Raw genomic sequence first — 17158 nt, forward strand, 5'->3', positions numbered from 1 at the left:
AAGCACTCTGATTTGTTCAACTGTTCCATCAAGAACAATTTGGTACACACACAAATATTACTCAGCCATAAGAAGGGAGATCTTGCCATTTGCAACAACATGGATGGACCTGGAGGGTATGATGCTAAGTGAAATAAGTCAGAGAAAGACAAACACCATATGATTTCACTCATGCAGAATCTAAAAAACAAAACAAAATTGAAACAGACTCATAAACAGGAAACAAATGCAGTTTACCAGACACAGGAGGGTTGGGGTGGTGGAAGAGATAAAGGGGATTAAGGAGTACAAACTTCCAACTACAAAATGAGTAAGCCACGGAGATACAACGTTCAGAGGTGAGTATGGTCAAGAATACCGTACTAACTTTGTATGCTGATGGGACAGTAACTAGACTTCTCGTGGGGATCATTTTGTAATGTATAAACATACTGTATCACCACTGATGTATATCTGAAATTCACAGGATATTGTTGTAAATTATACCTTAGTAAAAAAGAACTTAACTGAAATTTTTTCTTTCAATACAGTTCTCTAGATTTCTGAGACATAAACTTCTTACTAAGCTTGTCTTAAAATACTTTGCTTTTGTTCTTGCTGCTGTGAATGAAAGTTTTTTCTTCTTCTCTCATTATATCTACTGTTACTATTGGTGTCCAAAAAAAATCACTATTTTATTCACATAAAGCTTTAGTGAACCAGGTATCTCCATGACTCTTCACGTCTCTAGCAGGGCTTCATGGAGGACCTGAGGATTTTCCTGTATATATAACAACATAAAGTCATCAGATGGCCTCTTCCTTACCAATTTTTATATCTCTGACTCCATACTTTTATCTAATCATACTGTATTAATGGCAAAAGATTTTGCGTTGTTCCCAATATTGATTGGAACGCCTCTAGGGTTTCATTATTAAGCATTATATGGATTGCCGGTTAGGCTGTACACGCAGACAGACAACAAAAATATACATCACCTTGGGCAAGTTTACCTCCCGGTACCTCACTTCTCAATTGTAAAAGAAAAAAAAAAAAGAATATGATTGTTTTGAAACCGAATGAGCTAATAAATATAAAACACTTGGAACAATGTCAGGCACACAGTAAGCACTCAGGCAGTGTTAGCTATATGTAACTTTATGTTTATATGTATCTATACACACCACACTGTTAGAGCCTTTGAAAAGTCATTTATAGAAATATGTCTTCCTCCTACATGAAAGATTTAGGAAAAAAATAAGGAATGTGGATAGCAGTAAGATATTAAGATGATCATACTTTCTTCTTAAACTAACATTGTCAATTATATTAATAGACGGTCTAATATAGAAACATGATTACATTTTGAGAGGATTATATATGCTGATATTACCCCAAGAATTTTTATATCAATAATCATAAGATTGGTTTATCACTCTCCTTAATGTATTTGCTTTGCCATATTTGGGCACCCCTATTTTGAGGTTAGAAAAGGGATATGGTACTCCACCTAGACTTTTTCTCAGTGACAAACCAATTACTCAGTGTACCAGGTACAACTGGACTAGCTAGACTGGGCCATGCTTTCCTATAAAGGCACCGCAATTTCTAGAGATCTGATTTAGTGGTCTTCTGAAATATATCCCTGAACCTTTACTATATAAATTCCAGGGAAGAGCTTACTCCAGCATGGGGTCCAAAGAAAAAATGAGCAAGAGGAAGATGTTATAATTTATGAATAGAAAAACCAACACCATACCATACCCTCTTCCAACAACTCAGTAACCTGGACAAGTTATTTAATTGCTGTGTCTCAGTTTTATCCACTAGAGAACACACCACCAACAGCACAGGGTTGTTATAAAGATTAAATGAGTTAATATACATGGTAACTTAGAACAGTGTTTGGCACATAGTAAACGCTAAATATTATCTTAAAGTTTATGGGAAAAGTGAAATTGTAAAAAAACAGAAAACCTGATTTTCATTATTTTATGTTCTCACTGATGTAATTCTAAAAGTTCCCTCTTTACTAATGACAAGAAAGAATATGGAGGCAAAGGCTATGTTGGTGTCCTGCTAGCTCTTCTCACCACGTGTTTATACAACCAAAAACTCAAGCCATTTGGAGTTCAAATGCCCCATGCTGTGCTTTTGTTCATAATCTTGCCATATGAATCTTGTTAAATTAATAATTTAGAGCGATGTTTCTCAGAGGGAATGGGGGGGGTGTAACCATTAGTTTGGAAAAGCCAAACATACCGAAGGTGTAAAGGTCACGAACACCTCGGCCAATGATCATCATCAGGAGATGGTGATGGAAAGCTGAGAAGGAACATGGGCATTAAAGTGGTTGGGGGCCAGCGACTCAGAAGAAAAACACTGGTCTGACAGTGGGCAGGAGTAAAGGGATGAGGGAGAAAATGCAAATATAATTAGGAAAAAAAGAAAAAAGAAACAGTAAGAGACACCTGAAAGGAAGCAAGGATTTTTCTGGTAGAAAATGAGACAACTGAGGTGGTGGGCTGTGAAAAAGTATTTTAAAATAAATGGCTCTAGACAAGGGGCAGCCACCCCCTCCCACCTCTCTCATAACATAATTTCATTAACATTTTAATTTCTAGCCACAGAACTCTCTCAAGTAATAAATTGCTACACTTTTCTGAGTTAGCTTTCTCCTAAGATCTAGAAGTTATTAACTACTGAGAAATTAAAGCCATGAAGATTTTTTTCCCCTTAAATAACTGCTATTTAACAAAATCTTCTATGAAAAAAAGAGATTCTTATGACTGAGGGATTTTACCAAGAGTAGTATCATTAATTACAGAATACCTCAGTTCTTAGGGCATTTTTATATATAAATGTTAGCTAGTTGATCATATTTCATTTTAAAACTGTGTACATTTAAGAAGTAATACTCTGGTGTCAGGCAGGAAAATAGCAGCATGTTCCATGATTACCCAACCAAACTGGACGAGAGGTTAAGCCAGTACGCCGTGAACGGATGTGCTCACTCAAGAAACATGTATTTGAAAGCCTGCTCTGTCAAAGGAATAATGCTGAGTGAAGATGAGAGACGGTATAAACTCGCAGACAGGTGCTACCCTAAGGAATACAAAATTGCACTAGGGAAACCAGATAAATGAACATCTAGAAAGTACAGGGTATATCACAATTAATGCTAATAACAGCAGTATCCGTCAGGACACGAGACAAGGACACTGGCTATGATCTGAGGTTTGGAGAGGTGGTGTATAAGCTGAGGGGAGACCAATGGGGACAACACAGTCCCACCCGGACTACGGTGTTTGCCCCTGTGCTTGGGGGAAGATGCGGAGCAAGGTAAGGTAGGGCAAGAAAGGATTTCTGCCCAGAGAACAACAGGATCAAAGGCCCAGAGATGTTAGAGATAATAAAATATGCAGAACACCGTGCGATTAATACTGCTGTCGAAGAGGCTAGAAAGTCGGGATATAGCTAGTTCATGAAAAGTTCTGAATGCCAGCCATACCAGAGTTTCAACTTTGCTACGGGGAAACCACTGAAAGTTTTTCAAAAAAGGGAATGGTAGAGAGCACGGGTAGTAATGTCTCTGACATTGGCCATAGGAATATTTTTCTAGGTAGTATCTCCTGAGGCAAAGGAAGCAAAAGCAAAAATAAACTATTGGGACTACATCAAAATAAAAAGCTTCTGCACAGCAAAGGAAACAATCAACAAAACTAAAAGATAACCTACTGAACGTGAGAAGGTTATCTGCAAATGACATATCTGATAAAGGTTTAGTATCCAACATCTATAAAGAACTTAGACAACTCAACACCTCAAAACAAAATAATCCAACTAAAAAACGGGCAGAAGACATAAACAGACATTTCTCCAAAGACATGCAGAGGGCCAACAGACACATGAAAAGATGCTCAACCTCACATCATCAGGGAAATGCAAATGAAAACTACAATGAGATACCACCTCACGCCTGTCAGAATGGCTAAAATAAAAAACACAAGGTTTGTGTGTTGGCGAGGATGCGGAGAAAGGGGAACCCTCGTGCACTGTTGGTGGGAAGAATACAAGCTGGTGCAGCCACTCTGGCAAACAGTCTGGAGGTTCCTCCAGAAGTGAAAAATAGAGCTACCCTACAATCCAGAAATTGCTCTACTGGGTATTTACCCAAAGAATACAAAAACACTAATTCAAAGGGATACATGCGCCATGGATGGAGCTAGAGGGTATAACGCTAAGTGAAGTTAAGGCAGTCAGAAAAAGACAAAACCATATAATTTCACTCTTCTGTGGAATCTAAGAAACAAAACAAAGGGAAAAAGGAGAGACAAACCAAGAAACAGACTCTGGACTCTAGAGAACACACTGCTGGTCACCAGAGGGGAGCTGGGTCGGGGGAGGGGTGAAGCAGGTGATGGGGATGAAGGAGGGCACGTATTGTGATGAGCCCCGGGTGACGTATGCAAGTGCTGAATCACTATATTGTATACCTGAAACAATATTACACTGTATGTTAACTACCCTGGAATTGAAATTTCAAAAAGGGAATGGCATATTTCTACCCACATTTTAGAAAGGTAATGGGGAACCCCTGAGAGTTTCTGGCAATGCCAATGACGTGTTTCTAACTCCATTTTAGGATAACTCCAGCTGCATTAGTTTGGGGGGAGGGGCCAGAAACCAAAAGATGCATTAGGAAGGTATTTAATAGTTCAAACAAAAGGTGACTGGTATCTAAAGTTATAAAGAAAAAAAAAAAGAAACAAATAGGATATATTATCTAAGATAAAGCCAGTGGGTCCAGACAAAAGATAAAGAAGTAAAACAAAAATATTTTTAAAAGTATTAAAGAAATTGATGGCATCAAATGACACACATACACTGCAAAATGACTGAGAAGACGACGCTGGGTAAAGGCGCTCAGTGGCCCCAGGGGGAGCTATCTCAGTGAGATGAAGAGAGGGATGGACAGCAGATGTTCTCAACCAAGTTTCTGGACCATACACCCTCTTCTCGGGCTCCTGAAGGCTACAGACCTCATTCCAAAGTAATGCTGTTAAATACGTAAAGTAAAAACACAGACGGCATTACAAAGAAGCCAAATATAGTAAAATATAGTCATCGAGATAAGTAGAAATTGTGAATTTAGTGACACTTTTTTTTTTTTTTTTATGAACCCAGGAAAAGAACAAGATGAAGGAGCCGCTCTAATAACTACCATGATTTTGAAGTAGCTAAAAGTGAAAATGGTATTTTGGAGTATTTACTTCAACTGTGACACGACAGGGAAACATTTATGATTTCTGTGGGTGATAAAGTCATACAGGCTGTTATTGATACTGGATGTATTACGTTCATAATTGAGGGAAATGCTCAACTTCAGTGAGGACAGGATTATAAAGATGTAAGTTTTTTCCCTGTCCGACGTCACAAAAGGCCCCCGTTCTACCCACAGGTCCTCTGGGGAACCACAAAAGTGCAGGTGGCAAGTCCCAGCTCTGGAGCAAGTGTGTGAGGGAGAGGAAAGGACAGCTCATGGTTTCTTTTAGTAAATTAGGCAGGAAAGATGTAAGACAAAGATGCTTGGGGCGGGGGGTGTGTTAGGGAAGGATAAGGTTTTTGTTAAGAAGTGTGAGCCAGGAGAATGGATTCAGTGGGGCAGAGAAAAGGTGTGCACATCTGTCTATGAACGAACTGAGAGTAAGTCTGTTAAAATCACCCCAACGCTGCAGGCCCTCCCTGCCTCCATGCGACTCAGGGGGCCAGGAACGCCAGGGGTCAGGACCAGAAGTCAGGGGAAGCATCTCTGGCAGGAACCTGAGGGGCCGGGTGGGGGCGTCGCTCCCTTTGCTCTCTCCCACCTTCTCTTCTGACCCGTCGTCGATCTTCTGTCCCGGCCCTGCAGGTACCCACAGGCTTCGCGCTGCCATTTAGTAATCCACTCTAAAGACTCCTCTCGTGGCTGCTTCCAGACTCCCTCCACCCAAAATCAAAACTCCCAAAGAAAGATCAGTGAGGGTATTGGGTACTGGGATGCTTATATAATTAAAGTAATTATTAGACATCTGAGTGTGGAAGATTCTTGGGGAAGGGGTGAAGGTGCAACGAATATTATTAGGACAGCTCGTTAAACCAAATGACTACCTAGATAAAGAAACTGATGAAAGCCTACTAAATATAAGAGTCTTCGCACACTGCTGGGCCCTGGACCTCCTTCCTTGTCCCTGCACCTTTCCGCCTCTGCGCTGCTGTGCGTGTGCACGCCATGTGCATGTGCACAGAGAAAAGGGGGTGCAGGGAGGACAGAATCAGCTTACTCCGTTTCTCACTCTTAGGAGAGATTCCTAATCCACTTGGTTTGGTAAACAAAGAGCTACTTTACTGGAAAGCACAGCTTTGGCAACTTTGGAACCAGTATTTCTAAGATAAATAAATAATCTTATTTTATTTCCAGTGCTGATTATTTTTTCGGTGGTCATACAAAAAGCTGAGTGAGAGGCTATCACACAGTGGGAAGAAAATTAGTTCAGGATTTTGGTCAAATGTAAATCCAGGTGGAACTGTCCTGCTTAGATGAGGTGCCGATCAACAAATAAGTACTCAAATCTATTGAAATGCACATCAAACTGAAGCGCTCATTTGCTACCAAGGTGGGAAGTAAACACTGCAGATCCACCTGCTATTCTGAGGGATGCTCAGACCCAGGACTCAGCACCCAGCAGCACACTTGCCAAACCGGCATTCTGGCTTCTGGCGGTCACTCCGGAGCTCCAAAGTGTTTCTCCACCTGCCATGGCTTCACTCAGGTGCTCTCGCAGCACGGGGTGGTCTCGAGGCTAAGTGGCAGTTGCCAACCTGGCACCTGCTTCCCAGCCACCTAGGCCAGCACTAAAACTTCCTACCTCAACCCACGTCACAACAGCGATTTTGTGACATTTTTCCTTACAAGTGGATTCCAAGTGTTTCTTCAAAATCATACTTTAAACATGCTCCCTGTACTCTGAATCTAGTCTCTGTGCAGACATTGGGACCAATCAGCGGCTCTCTCTTTAACGCAATCAGAAGACCTCAGAGAACACGGAACAATAGGGAGCTTACCAGGGAAATAAAAAGGCAGTCATTTGAAGCATTTTGTTCTCCAGAAAAGAGAGTAATTTGTTAATTTTCTCACAGGAATCACCAGAATTGCCACCATTCCCCGTATTTAAGAATGTAGAGTAATTTCTATGATTCTGCCCTTCCTCTGGATTCATCCCATCCATAAACAGGTCAGGAAAGAACAGATAGTTATTTCCAAAGCTTTACAATCTTGAGGGGGACGGTGGGGAGGATTCGGAAGATGCTCCCTATTGCACAATTCAACTGATAAAGAGCACAGTGAGGACCATGAAGAAACCACAGCCACTGGCTCAACTTCCACCCCCAGGACGTCCTAGCAAACACACAGGAGGGGAACACACCAGGCTCAGAGGTGTGCAGATCCAGGAGCAGAGAAGCCCCATTTAAGGAACTCAAATACTTCTAAAACTGGGAAATCAGCTTATTTTGAAAGTTAACACCATCCTATCCTTACACAAAGATGACAGAAAGCCCCGACAATCCAAAGCATTAGATTTACTTCTCTCATTCACAGGACTTAAATGATGGCATCAAACTCTAGGGTTTATATGAATTTAAGCAATAGCAGTGATAATAAAAATGACCCTTATCTCAAATACAGAGTAATTCACCACAAAACTGCCTGACTTCAAAGTTCAGATACAGGTGGACATTTACACTAGACCACCTTCTTTCCAAGGCATGTAGTAAAAATCCAAACCCAGAGAATGGAAATATACTCTGGTCATGATACACAGAGAGGAGTTAGCAGCAGGTAGCCAAAAACAAGTTTTAAAAACCAATTATCTATAAATTAAAACTCTCTCCCAAAGAACTGCATAGTTAAAGAAAAATAAAAAATAAAATTATAACCTAGGGGATGTGGCCAAACTGATACTCAAAGAAAAATTAATGGTATGACTGAATTTAATACTGGAAAGGTTAAAATGAGCAAGCGAACCAAATAAAGGTGAACAAAGGAATAAAATTTAAAGCAGGAATAAATAAACCAGGAAGCGAAAAAGAAAAAGTAGAACTGGTTAATAAAATGAGGAGCTGGTTCTGAACGCACGAATGAATGATGAATATCCTAAAATGTGACCAAGAGGTGGGGAGTTCTGCAAATTCATAACAAGACAAACGTAAAGTTCAATAAAATGGAAAGGATTCTCCCCATAAATCTTCATGCCAATAAATTAAGAATCCACAATTAAAGCTGACTTAAGAAAAGGTTACAAGTGTTGATACCATGGAAGAAACAAAACTGTGCAAGATTTATATCCTCTATTCCATTCCTGATAAAGGATGTAAGTTCAATGGGTGTGTTCTAGCAAAACCTCAAAGCATCCAGCTTCACTTAGATTTTTGGGCACTGAAGAACATGGAAAACATGTCAGTGGCTTAAGAGGCTAGCATAATTCTGTTGATGAAACCTAAAAAAGATGGCACAAGAACTAACCAAATATATGCCTAACCTTACTTATACTACCCACAAAAGCTCTACAAATAAGAAAAGTAAATTATGTAGCATATTCAAATTGTAATAATACACACGAACCAGGTGGATTTTAGTCTATGATAATAGATATTTCTAATATTGAACAATTGTTTTTAAAGATTTTATTTATTTGAGAGAGAGAGAGGCAGAGAAAGAGAGAGATAATGAGTGGGGTCTGGGGGGAGGAGAGGGAGAGGGAGAAGCAGACTCCCCACTGAGCAGGGAGCCCGATGCAGGGCTCGATCCCGGACCCCGAGATCATGACCTGAGCCGAAGGCAGACACTTAACTGACTGAGCCACCCAGACACCCCTGAACAACCCTGTTAATTCAATTCACTCCATGTATTAATTAAAGGCTCATGAACTGGATTGGTTATGGAAGAGGAATGATGGAGCAATCAAGAACTTCTAGATTTTTGGCTTGAACAGCTGAGAAGAAGATAACACTGAAGTGGGGAAGGCTTGGAAAGACAAAGATTCGGAAGGATAAAAATTGTTTTAGATCATTTTCATTTCAGATACCAATAGCTATACAAATGGGGCTGTCCCAAGACAGCTGCACAGAAGAGAGAGAGAACGTTGTCACTGGCATGATGATGGTATTTTAAAATACAATAATGGATGGATGGAAGACTAGAAAAAAGAAGAGACGCCAGGACCAAAATTTCAGTAACCTGATGATAGAAAAAGACTACCTAGATTTGTGAATACCCTATTTTCATGTAGCACATATTGCCATACTTGGTCTTCAGTACAAAATCTATCTAATAAAAACCTCATGACATCACAAGGTGGTTTTCCTGCTAACCACTGAAAACTTCAGGTTTAGCAGCACTGTCATTTTGGGGATTTGTAAATTATTTGAATCTTTTTTGAGGGGAAGTAGTTTTCAAACCGTGCTCTAAAAAAATGCCTATGAGGCTGAATATGGAGGACACTGGGACCCTGCTCCTAAGATTTCATTTGAATAAAAGGTTCTATTCCAGGAGCAAAAATTGTTTCATTTGCTTTTACTCATATTTTACAAATATGATGTAACAGTGGACAATAGTGAAAAGAACAGGTCTTGAAGTGTATATCACTGAGACAAGGACAGAATCATTAAGTACACTGAAAGCAGTAATATTTCAGCCTTGCTGAAATTTAAGATTTAAACTGACTGCATGCTCAATTAAAAAGGAAGAGAATATAAATTAAACACTAAAAAAATATTTTTGAAGATGTGCCTAAAAGATACTTAAGGATTTAAAACTTAAGGGAATCCTCCCATAAGATATAAATCTATTTTCAAGTTTCTCACATTTAACTTTTGTAGTTATTTGCTGGAATATGTGTGAGTGTGTGTCTGAGTGTGTGTGTGTGTGTGTGTGTGTGTGTGTGTGTGTGCAGGGAACAGCTATGTATGAAAACAACAGCTGGGGTGCCTGGGTGGCTCAGTCGTTAAGCGTCTGCCTTCGGCTCAGGTCATGATCCTGGGGTCCTGGGATCGAGCCCCGCATTGGGCTCCCGGCTCAGCGGGGAGCCTGCTTCTCCCTCTCCCACTCCCCCTGCTTGTGTTCCCTCTCTGTGTCTCTGTCAAATAAATAAATAAAATCTTAAAAAAAAAAAAACAACAGCCACTGACATTCAAAAAGTGAAATACCAGAGAGGAAGTCCCATTAAAATCAGAAATCGGCCCAAGTGCCTACTATCAATCAACACTGTTCTCTAACTTCAACTAATGCAATAAGAAAGAAAAAAGAATTGAAATATTGAAAAAAATTGAATTATTACATCACAAATTATTACATCAATTATTACATCACCATTCTGAAAATCAACAGATTCAACCGAAAAGGTGATGGAACTCAATCCTACAATTTAACAGTACATAAAAGAGTTCAGTAAGGTGGCTAGATGGTTACTTAAAAATAAGTAACCTTCCTTTATACCAGCTATGGCCAGGTATAAAATATAGGTATACCAAATCACAAAAACTTTCCTTTATACCAGCTATGACCAGGTATAAAATATAGGTATACCAAATCACAAAATACCAAATCACAAAATACTAATCATAAAAATTTATTATGAAATCTCATTCATAATAAATAATGGTAGCTAGCATCTCTCAAGGACTTATGCTTCAATACACATCACCTGTTAGTCTCCACCCCGTAATATTAGATGACAGAACCATGATCACTGGTACTACTCACAATCTTACAAACAAACTGAGGCTTAGGGGAATTATAAGAAAACTGCCCAAGATTACATAGCCAGTAAGCATCACAAAAGGAACTCAAACAGTCGGGACTCTTGACAGAATGAGCTTCTTACACTGTTATGCCCAAGCTTGTCTATCAAATTAACAAAGATAGGCTGTATGGGAAAATGGCGACAGGTGCAAAGAATGGACTCACTCATGCAGTGTCAATAAGAATATAAATTGGTGTAACTTTTCTAGAAAGCAATTTTCATGAGCATATCTAGGAATTTGTTAAAAATAGAATCAATGTGTAAAATGATCCATATACATGGACACTTATCACACTGTTGTTTATAACAATAAAAAAGACTGGTCACACTCTAAATATTCAACGATATGAACTTGATTAAATTGCAGGAGTTGAATACGATGCCATTCAGCCAATTGAAAATAAGCATTTAAAAGATATTTAATGACACAGGAAAACATACTAAATGAAGAGCAATAAATAAAACTACATATGCATACACATTTCTTAAAGGTTGTGTTTATATTGACTAGAAGATTTTAAAAATGAAAACACCGATACCAAAACTACCTCTAGGTGAGAACTGTAGATGATTTTCAGCATCATTTTCGATGTTTTCTGGATTTTAAAAATGTGATAAAGTGAATGTGTTAAGTAAACTCAAAATTTAATTTTAAAAGATAAAATGAAGTAGTCAAAATAATAGAAATGCAGTTTAGGAAACATTTCCCCCATTTAAAACTGTTTTTACCCCTATGCATGTTATTGCCAATTTTAACATACTTTTATGCCCATGACTTTTATGTTGCTTAAGGTACTTTTCTATCTTAGCAACAACAGAAATAATACCTACTTTATCAAAATAGATGATTTACTGCACATTTTAAGCCTTTTAAATCTGTACTAATCATTTGAAATTACAGCAAAATTCCAGAAAGTATCTAATACATAAAATCACCATCCCAGTGAGGCAATTAACAAAAATGACAACTCAAAGGTAGAACAAAAAATGTCTCAGTCAACAAGGAGAAAGCCTCAACTATATGGGAAACTGGCTCCCTGTGAGTACACAACAAAAATGAGCTATAAAGTAAAAGCCAAGATCTGAAACAGTCTAAGTCACAGAATAAGGATAAAAATAAGCCCACATAATTTTGAATAGTAAATGAGTACAGATGACTAAGAACAAAGAACAAAAACTAATTTTAGCTTCACCCTAAAAAACATGAAGCGATAGATCTGAAAGCCCTTTGGAAAAATCTAAAATATAAATGGACATATTACAAGCAATAACAATAAACTTGATCTCACAGAATTTTTATATCTGGTAACCCCAATTACTCAGGACACGATTTAGAGCCTCTGAATAAGCAGACAGAAAAGCAAAACAGACAAAGTCTCTGTCCAATCAAATCAGTGGATACTGCTAAATTATTTTATAATAACATCGAGTGCCTCCCATGTGCCAGGCACTTCTACACTCATTATCTTGATTCGGTGAAAACAACTCTGCAAAAATACACAGTGTGTGATGGATGAGAAGTCACAGAGAAATTGAAGCTTGCCTCAGGTCACAGGCAGGAAAGGGCACAGCGGAGGTGCAAACCCCCATCTATCTGCTTGCAGAGCTCCCCCCTGCTTTCCCTGTGCAGCCTCATCTCTCAGTTCTCCAACCTAGACCATCTGAGCATTGTAGGGGCCTTGAATCACTGCCTAGACACTTTTATTTTAGACATAATATTAGCTGTTGTCGTTCAGTTTCACAGTGCACAGCAGCTTAGAAGGAAGGAGTGACAACATCAGCAAGGAACAGCTAACAGCAAGGAGAAAAGACCAAAGAATTCATTGATATAAATCAATGTAAATCATTAGGTCCTGCTGCCTCCACCATCTTAAAAAAAAAAAAGCATAATAAGTATTGCTCTTTAGTTTTAGATAAACCAGAAATCTCGATAACCTTGGCCAAGTTAATTAACATCTCTAGGCATCAGTCCCATCACCTGGAAGACAGGCAAAACAACGGTATAAATCATACAGAATTGTTGCAGAACTGTATCAGATAATGTAAGCAAAGCGCAGATGGCTCTCGCTTTTTGCTAATAGGTGTACATATCCATACAACTTTTCCAGAAGGCCTTTTGGCCATCAAAAACCTTAAAGCTCATTCTCTTTGATCATGTCTTCTATGAATCCTAAGAACACAGATGCAGAAACCATTTTTTTCTTACTGGGACATTCAACTAATGTATTATGATATTAGAATATTGGGGAAAAAACAGATGTCTAACTGAAATAGAATAATGATTAAATAAAGTGACATGTTCTTAGGAAGAAAATGTTTAAAAAAATAAAAAATAAAGAAAAAATATTTCAAAGATTTATTTTAGAGAGAGAGAGAGAGGGCGCAAGCCGGGGGAGGGGCAGAGGGAGAGAATCTCACGCGGACTCCCCACTGAGCGCAGTACCTGACCCAGGGCTCAATCCCAGAACCCTGAGCTCATGATCCGAACCGAAATCAAGAGTTGGACACTCTACCAACTGAGCCACCCAGGCGTCCTGCCCTGAAATATTTTTAATATCATGAGAAAATCCTTAGTGCATGCTAACTGGGGTAGAAATGTGGGATACCAGGCTCTGTAAACAGTATCATTCTAATTATACAAGAAAAAGATCTATTGTTTTATAAACTCCCACGAATGAGGAGGCGGTAAGCATTACACGCATTAATATATGTATGGCACCTAGAACAATGACGGGCACAATTAAGTGTTATCTACTGTTACCAATCTTAAAAGCACAAGAGTAAACTAAGTAAGGTCTAAGTTGAGGCCTCAACAATGGGATGTGAGCCAGGCAAAAGGTAAAGGGGGATTAGGCGAAAATGTTCCAGGCAAAGAGGAGAACCTTGGGATTTTTCTACGTTTTCCCTATCCACCCTTAGGGATTTGATAACTACCTCAAAGGCAGAACACTTTGTATTTTCAGACATCTGCTTGTGGGCTAGTTCACGGAGCATTAAGAATTACTGTCAGTGTTGTGACATAGAACCATGTGCACTATCCTTTAGGGGGGATTATCTTCTATTTTAAGCAAGTGAAACAATCCTTTGCCAATGTATATTAAAATTAAAGAGAGAAATCCATCAAAACGTTGTTAGTTATCTTGGGGTTACAGGGGTTTTAAAAATTGTTTACATTTCTCTACCTTTTCTAAGTTCTCCACAATTAAGTACATTACATTACTACAGCTGGAGATAAATGTTGGAAAAATCAATAAAAGCTACTACTCATAAAAAACCTTTTGAGGTTTCTGCCGAAAAAAAAAAAAGCTCCCTTTGGTAGAACTACATTGCTGTTTAAACATATGCCATACCACACTAAAACTATGTTCAGGCTTATCTTCTTATGGACCTAAGCAACCTGCTGAAAAGACAAGGTCCTTCCTTGCCTTCCAACAATTTGGCCAGACAGGATTTCATGTTGTCCTGTCACTGGAGTACTTTGTAGAGAAAAGGTTAACATACCTCTCTTGTCTTCCAGTCCCATAACGCTAATTATCACGCATCTCTTAATTTTCAAACAATGTGTGTCAACAGACGTACACACAAGGACACGCTTTTTTAGGGAACAAAGTAAAAACTGAGTCACAGGGAGGCAGACCTGCCTGATGGGTAAGGGCATGGTTTTTAAAGCCAGACAGCATTTGTTCAAACTCCCTTCTGCAACTTTCTAGATGTGGAACTTAAAGCTATTTAAACTCCTGTGTCTGGGTTTCCTCATCTACAGAACAAGGATAATAAAAGTGCATAAGCATGGTGCCTGGCATCTCAGTGCCTGGTATATAATAGCTATCATTATGTCAGCCATAAAAACTGTAGTAAAGATAGGGAACTGATAACCTCCACATTACAGATCTGAAAGTCATCCTTATGCCATCAAGTACCAAAATTACTACGTGCCAGACAGGGTGTACTTTTCACATGCTATCTCATTTAAATAGCTCAAGAATCCTATAAAGTTTTCTTTTTCAAGATCCTGGAGACATATTCTGGGATGAAATAAGAGTACACAAATTATATTCTCAATTCATCATTTCTCTGAATTGTCACTAGTGAAACAGCAGTAATAATTAGAACACGTTTTTTGGTAAATCTTAAAATCCAAGCTTTGTGAAGTCATGAGATTTTCTACGTTGTAGGTTCATGAGGAATGTTAGCACTTAAAAACACATTTTTTTTTTAACAACATTTCGTAGATTTGAGATCAAACACCAGAATCTCAGTATTTTTAACTTGGTTTTACTTCGGTTTAAATTCGGAAACCTGATTTAATACATTTTTGTGATTCCCTGACCTTCTCACTTAATATTTCTCTTTCCAATAAAAACTATATCCCGAAACCATGTTTGCCACTTCAATCACTCACTACTCCTATCACCTACTTCATGTTCCAGACACACTGGCCCACCCACTCCCTGCTTGCCTTGACTCATGGCATTATTCACTTGGAAATGACTCCTACCCAGCTCTACCAGCTTGCATCTTATCTTTCAGAACTGGCATGCAGGCTTCCCTACTACAGTACCTGCATTTCTTATTCTTTGCTTGTCCCACTTAGTACAGTTCACCTAGCATTATGTTCTATCTGTTCATAATCTCTCTTCTTATAGAGGTCAGGGGCCTTATGCAGCACCTAGATCGATACTAAATTAATTTTCTGCTGAGGGAATAAAAGCTTACCAGGGTGAAGTGAGCAACAACTGCAGATTAGTTTACAATCCTACATTCTAACACTAAAAGGACAAAAACGGTCTCTTAGTACCTTATATTCGTTTCTTTGAAACTGCTACCAAATCAGCATGAGAGAACTCTTCCAAATTTGTCTACAAAAGCAATGAAAAGCCCAGAAAGAGTACAAAAAGATATAAAAGGGCATAGAAATGGTATTAAAAGTTATAAAATGATAGCAACACTTTTACATCTGTTACAGTAATTAAAATTAATGTAAAAACCATCCTGGTCTGCTAGAATGAAAACAAGGTAACCCAGTTGTAGAATGAGGAAAATATTTTAAAAATAGAATTTCCATGAAGCACCTGGGGTCCAACTGGGCAAATGTAATCCATGAAAACATAGCTCTAGAGAAGCCAGTGATAGAAAATAGGATGTTTTTATTAGTCTTGTAATTAAAACAAATGTGTAGTAAAAGGAAGTGACTAATAAAAACTCCCATCGGCATACAAACATTCCAAGTTTCTGTTTCCTATTCTTCAATATTTTCCATTATAATAAACTAGTTTCATTAGACATTCATTATCAAATGCAGTTTAAAAAATACTGGCCTTTTTGTTGTTGTTTTGTTAAAAAGTTCATTTTACTTTGCTTGTAATGTTTGAGCACTTTAGTGATGACCAGATAGATGCGCGAGGTAGAATGTAAACGTACTTTGCAAGTAAAACCCATTCTTAAACTAAGTAAAAATACTCAAACATTCTGAATTATAGATACACCGTTACTAGATCATTCTGATATTTAAGGGTACCTTCAAATAGACAGGTTTAGGTAACTTAAAAAAAGAATGCCAAATTGGAAGAAAACAGGTGAACAGAGGGATAAGATGGTAAGATAATTTTACAAATATTTGGTGAAGATATGTTTATAGTAAAACATTGGATGACACCATTAAAACAACTGCTATTAAAAGTAATTTATATGTGAGTGATTAAATAAATGGAAGTCATACCTTCTACAACCTAAATATATTAAGACTTAAAAAATATATATATAGTTCGCTGTGTTGCTGACTTCTTGTGGTTCTTGGAAAAGCCCAAAAAGTGTTTGAGACACATCCACTGCTTTCCGTTTATGATATTCACTAGAAAAACTAAACGAGGAAATGAGTAAAGAATTGATGAACTTTGCCAAATTTCTAAATATACTAGCCCCAAGTGTCTCTATAACTATTCTAAGATGGTTTAAAAAAAAAAAAAAATCTGAATCAATAAGCGCCTCACCGGCCTGGGGATACTCTAACAGTCCTGCAACCAATAGGAAAACTTTCCCTAAATCTGGATTCGTATTTCATCTCTTTATCACCAAACACAGAGCACAGACCAGTATTGTTAACGGTTACCCAAATGGCAAGACTCCCAGTCAGAGTAATCAGTACTTGGAAGCGAAGGCTGTTTCTGAAGGATTTTAAGGGGTGAAGGGGGAGACAGTTTCGGGAAGGAAAGCGGGGCTCGCTTCTCCAAGTTCGATCTGGAACACGTCGGTGTAGGGGGTTGAAAATGGGAAGCAGCAGCCGATCTACCATGAACGCTGGGTGAAAATGGGGAGTGCGCCCGAGCCTGCGGGGTGCG

General features: G+C 38.5%; 1 protein-coding gene across 2 annotated transcripts in view; it reads right to left on the minus strand.

The window, feature by feature from the left end:
• The window catches only part of ZC3H12C (zinc finger CCCH-type containing 12C), a 75850-nt gene that overhangs the window by 53511 nt on the left and 5181 nt on the right, over positions 1-17158 (minus strand). The window lies entirely within an intron of this gene.

Source organism: Eumetopias jubatus, unplaced genomic scaffold (genome assembly GCF_037043125.1).
Source record: "Eumetopias jubatus isolate StellerSeaLion01/CBP00866 unplaced genomic scaffold, mEumJub1_p1.0 scaffold_13, whole genome shotgun sequence".
In the NCBI taxonomy this organism is placed as follows: Eukaryota; Metazoa; Chordata; class Mammalia; order Carnivora; family Otariidae; genus Eumetopias; species Eumetopias jubatus.